Source organism: Musca autumnalis, unplaced genomic scaffold, assembly GCF_047663935.1.
Source record: "Musca autumnalis isolate F117 unplaced genomic scaffold, ASM4766393v1 scaffold_4, whole genome shotgun sequence".
In the NCBI taxonomy this organism is placed as follows: domain Eukaryota; kingdom Metazoa; phylum Arthropoda; class Insecta; order Diptera; family Muscidae; genus Musca; species Musca autumnalis.
Window position 1 is genome coordinate 59,749,586 of NW_027411977.1, and position 6,011 is coordinate 59,755,596.

A 6,011-nucleotide genomic window follows, 5' to 3' on the forward strand; every position below is an offset into this window, starting at 1 on the left:
CGATTACTACAGCACAACTGAATCTACCTACATATTTTCAAGAAATCAAACCGATAATACACGAAAGCAATGATCTCATCAAGTGGGTAAGATGAGAATAAGGGGGTTTTTTGTTGAGATGGAATTTGTCTATCTTCAAATTAATTTGGGGTATTTATTTTTAACATTTTCTTATTGTGAATGATTGAGGTTTTTGTATTTAGTTCGCATTAAGTTTGTGGAACACACCACATGTCATGTTGATTTTAAAGCTAGAGTTAAAAATCCTTTTGTTTTTGTTTAGGGAAGTTTAAAAAATTTCCTGCGGTTCAATGCAAGCAATAAACTTTGAAACATCATGTATAGAGGAGTTTAAAGACTTCTTCTGTCTAGTAATATTTTGGTCTATTTAAATTATATAATTATTTATCACAAGGGCCCGTCCTATAGTTAAAAATATGACAAAATAACACTTTCTTAATTTTTACAGTTTTATATTTAGAACACTTGTCCAACAATTTCATGGAGGGTATAAACACACCACCGCCATAAGTTAGAGGTTTATCATTTCATTTGTAACTCATCAGCGTAAAAGTCTTAATTGTAGGTAGCCATGTCCGCCCGTCTGTTGTAATTATGCTATCCTCCTATAACGAATTGAGCTAGAGAGCTGAAAATTTGTACACACTTGTCTTTGGTGTGAACTTAGATCAAGTTGGAAAATGGGCTACATATATCGGTTAACGTTCCCCATCCAATTTTCTCAATTAAAAAAGTTGAGACAATCTGAAATAGTTGCTCAAAAAAGAATTTCCCACCAATCTCCAAATATTTTTCAGATTTCCCCAAAAGTTCCGCAATTCCCCAAGTCGACATATTTTTCCCCATATCAGAAAAAAAATTCCCCAATTTGGGGAAAAATCCCCAATACTGACAACGCTGGGTCTAACTATAGTGGCATAAGTCTTCTCCTAATTGCCTACAAGATATTGTCAGGTGTATTATGCGAACGACTAAAGCCTATGGTCAATGAAATAATTGGACCATACCAATGCGGCTTTAAACCTGGCAAATCCACCATTGACCAGATATTTACCCTGCGGCAAATCCTGGAGATTTTATAAAACATATTTTACAATACGCAAATTAAAACATAATATCTTTTTAATATGAGTTTTTTTTAAATATGCTAGAATAATAATTTTTTAAAACAAATAGATATGACCTCAATACATACATTCTTTGAAAAAATTTCAATACGTGGAGTTTTTTTTAATAATTTTCAATATGAATATATTTTTTCAAAATAATTTTTTAATTCCAGGATTTAAAAAAAATTATTACGTCGATTTTTTTAAAAATATTTGTCAATGCGTGGATTTTTTTAAAAATATATATTTTTTTTATTTTTCAAAAAGAATATTTTAAATACTTGCTTTTTTTAAATATTGTTCAATACGTGTATTTTTTAAAAAATATTTTGTCCATTCTCGGATTTTTGTTAAAAAATATTTTTCCATACATGAATTGTTTAAAAAATATTTTTTAAACATGTTTTTTTTAAAAAATATTTGTTCAATGCGTTCGTTTAAAAATATTTTTCAATGTGTGGATTTGTTAAAAAATATTTTTCAATGCTTGGATTTTTAAAAAATATTTTTCAATGCGTGGATTTTTAATAATAATATATTTTAAAAATCCAGGGATTGGATCTTTTAGAAAATATTTTTCAATTCGTGGATTTTTAAAACATATTTTTCAATGCGTGGCTTTTTAAAAATAATATATTTTAAAAATCCAGGGAGTGGATCTTTTAAAACATATTTGTCAATTCGTGGATTTTTAAAACATATTTGTCAATTCGTGGATTTTTAAAACATATTTTTCAATGCGTGGATTTTTAAAACATATTTTTCAATGCGTGGTTTTATAAAACATATTTTTCAATGCGTGGATTTATAAAACATATTTTTCAATGCGTGGATTTATAAAACATATTTATACCCTCAGCCTTTAGGCTATGAAGGGTATATACACTTTCATACGGGCAAAATGTGCCTCATCGAAATAATGGTTTTAGACCCCAAGTATGTTTGGACGAAATGTGTTTCAGACAATTTAGAGTCGATTGAGCAATGTCCGTCCGTCTGTCTGTCTGGCTGGCTGGAGCGCACGATAACTCTCGAACGGATGAACCGATTCGGTTCAAATTTTGGCTTTCGTAATATTTTGCCCAAACTTAGTTTAAGTTCGAAGATGAGCTATATCGGTCCACTCCTTCCGGTACCTCCCCCACAAAAGTTCGGAAATGTTCGGAAAATTTGTGCGCACGATAACTCTTGAAGGGAGTAACCGATTTGGTCCATACTTTGCCCATCGTGGAGCGTGTACCAGACTTAGATCAGGTTTTAATATGGACTCAATCGGTCCACTCCGTCGGGTACCTCCCACACAAAAATTTGGAAAAGTTCAGTTTAGGACCATCTCTCGAATCGCTTTGATTTTTGCTTTAGCTACTTGTATTCACTGCCCTCCATACGACGGTATAAGTTTCATCAGGGGCAAGTCCATACTTCCTGAGAAAATAGCCTGAAAGTTGCAAAAAACCCCTATGACACCGTGTGAGGAGGTTGGAGGGCAAAATAACTCTCGAACAGGTCTGCCGATTCGGTCTAAAGTTTGGCCTTAGTAATATATTGTCCAAACATAGTTTAAGTTCGAAGATAAGCCATATCGGTCCACTCCTTCAGGTACCTCCCCCACAAAAGTTCAAAAATGTTCGGAAAAATTGTGCGTACGATAACTCTTGAAGAGAGTGGCCGAATTGGACCATACTTTACACATCCTAATATATCTACCAGATATAGATCAGGTTCAAATATGGACTACATTTGTCCACTCCATCCGTTACCTCCCACACAAAATTTTGGATACATGTTCACTTTAAGACCTGCTCTCGAATCACTTTGATTTTTGTTGAAGCAACTTGCATTCGCTGCCTCAATTGCGATGGTAAAAACTGTTTCAGGGGCAAGTCCATACTTCTTGATCAAACAGCCCGAAGGGTGTAAAAACTCCCTATGGCACCATATGTAGTGGCTGGAGATCCACTTCCATAATGGTCAATGTCGATCCATTCCTTTTTGTATCTCCTCCGCAAAACGTTTGATCTTTAATCATAATCAACATTTTTGTCGGTTCAAACGCCCAAAATTTTTAAAACCCCCTAAATACATACGTTTTTTGGGAAAAAACAGTTTCAATATATTCAGGCTGAGGGTATATCTCTGTCGGCAAAGCCGACTGATACTTTTTTACTTGTTTTTAATACGCTTGGATCTGTTAGAAAATATTTTTTAATACTTGGATTTTTAAGAAAATATTTTTCATTACTTGGATCTTTTAGGAAATATTTTTCATTACTTGGATCTTTTAGGAAATATTTTTCAATACATTAATTTTTTAGAAACTATTTTTCAATTTTTTTTCTCTTAGGGGTATGTACTTTATATTTAGGTCGGTGGCGCTCAAAATATTTTGTGCATTAGTCTCTCTGAGCGAGTCTTTCCTTTGCTAAACCACGACAGATGAGAATAAAGAGAAGATATGTTGTTGTTGCAGTCACGTTAACGTATATGGATGATCTTGGCTGATTTAGGTCCACTACACCTGTAATACTTGTTTTAAACTTTAAAACAAGTATTACATGTGTAGTGGACCTTTAAAATTTAAAGCAGAGCTGAGAAAAATCGAGAGAGAGAGAGAGGCAAATTTAAGAGAGAATTAAAATTTAATTTTTCTTGGTGTTTCATTACTTATTTCAAATTTTTTTAAAAATTAATGTTGTCTAAAATCGTCCACAATGCAAATTATTAAAAAATATAAATAAAAAATTCCATAAACTTTCAATTGTTTATGGTTCACTAAAAACTAAGAGTACGTTTTTACAATTTGCATGTGTGCTAGCACACAGGCGTGCTCACCCCTATTTTAAAGTCATTGGCTGAGGACCTTAAACTATCGGTAGAGCCGACTGATTCTTCTTTACTTGTTTTCTTTAGAGGAATGTCCAATTCTGTCTTTGATTTACATACGTAGTCATAGAAATTGATATGACCATTTACGGTCCAATGCCCAAATGTCGAAAGTTCGTGGTAAACATGTTCAATTTCGCCTTACTTCTTACTTCCTTCTTTTATTTCAATATTCATTCACTCAACTCATTGAATTTATCATACCAAAATTAAAATCGAACAGCATTACAAATAAGTATCTTTTCCCCAAAAATGCATTTAAGATAACATTAGGAATTCAAAACATACGCCATCAATTAGTTTACACTTTCTTATTGTGGATACTAAATAGCCTGCCGGCAACGCACTGCCCCCCATAAAACAACTCTACACACCAAACTATTTGCTGCTGGTCAATAAATTAGGTACGCAAAATACGTTCACCTAAAATCATGGGACCATTGACTGTTGGTTGGCAATCAAGTTTATTTTTAGTTTGTGGGTGAGCACGGTGGGGATGTGAGTAGTAAGGTGCCAAACATTAGTTTGCTATTCTACACACAAAGTAACAGCCCCGTGGTGCTATGTTAGTTACACTATTTCAACATGGGGATGTAGCTCAGATGGTAGAGCGCTCGCTTAGCATGTGAGAGGTACGGGGATCGATGCCCCGCATCTCCAATTCAATGTTTTTTATTTATTTTATTTCCTTTCTTCATCGAGAATAGAGGAAGTTTTTTTATGGAAAATATTATTTTAGCTTTTTGGTTGATTGAAAAACTCCACCTTACTGATGATATCAAAAAAGTTAGTGTTGGCTATATGAACTTTGTGCATCGACGGTTCTGTTTTTAGATGTTGATATATTGCCTGTCAAATTGTCATTTCAAATGGGAATTCATTTGATTATTCACATACATAAATATATTGTTTGTTTTTTAATAAAATAGAAAAATACACACATTCATGTGTATTTAGTTTTTGTTTCTGCGTTTATAGAAGTGTTTATATTTAATTTGTTTTAGATTTGTAATATTTTATAAATTTATAATAAATTTAGTTTTGAATTTAATTTTCAAATGTAGTTAAATATTTAAACAATCGTGTTTAGTGTGCATTTGTTGTATCTTTTGAATTTGGAATTTTTTATTCAGTGAATAAAATTCAAATACAATTCTGTGTTTGCATTTGTTAGAACTGCAATCGTGTAGAGAATTAGAAAAATAAATCATCGCTTTGAAAATCTAAGCAAACTATTTTTACGGTGGGCCGTATAATATGAAGAACTAAGCTGTGTATGAATTGACAGATGATCCAATCGTTACCCAGCAAAAAATGGGAGTGGTGCAATGTAGAGTCATGATTTCACTGCATCCTTCGATGCAGTCCACACGTTCGATAAATTTTATAAGCAGTTGCTTTAGAGATCCCTGCATAAAAAACCAATTGTTTGATCCCTATAAGCAGCGGCACATTTCTTCAAAAGACAAACAACTGTGTATACATTTCGAAGAATTTGTTATAAAATAAAAAATTACAAACTAAAGTTGCGATGAGAAGGCAACATAAAAAGCCTTTTCGATGATGAAGCAAAATCAGTGGCGGTTGTATAAAATGCCGGCCGGAAGGAGGAAGTAGTTTCAGATTCAATTAAAATTAATGGAAACATTTTTATCTCTTTTGTTTATTTAATAAAGTTCTTAATATTCTTGGTTTTCATATAAGTATAATCTTTGGATTCAAAATGGAGTGCTTCATAGCAGCCTGCTGTGAAGCAAAATGGAGTGCTTCTTTTCTGCGCACTCTCTTGTAAAATTCATTGAGGAATTCATAGAACAAGATGCACATCCGCGGCATTTGTACTGTACACTGGTAGGGATTTAACATCATCCGTGGATGCAAACTTTTTTCTAGGTAGTATAAATCACTGTGCAATTTTGTTACGAGATAATGTACCCGGTACGTTACGTTGTAACGTGACAAGTGTCACATACATACAACAACACCTACGGTCTCCCA

At 33.1% G+C, this 6,011-nt stretch overlaps 1 non-coding gene across 1 annotated transcript; it reads left to right on the forward strand.

Annotated features, from left to right (window-relative positions):
• The first annotated feature begins 4,600 nt into the window (after window positions 1-4,600).
• On the forward strand, window positions 4,601-4,673 carry TRNAA-AGC (transfer RNA alanine (anticodon AGC)). The gene has a single exon. It is a non-coding gene; the product is annotated as a tRNA-Ala (tRNA).
• Window positions 4,674-6,011: the final 1,338 nt, after the last annotated feature.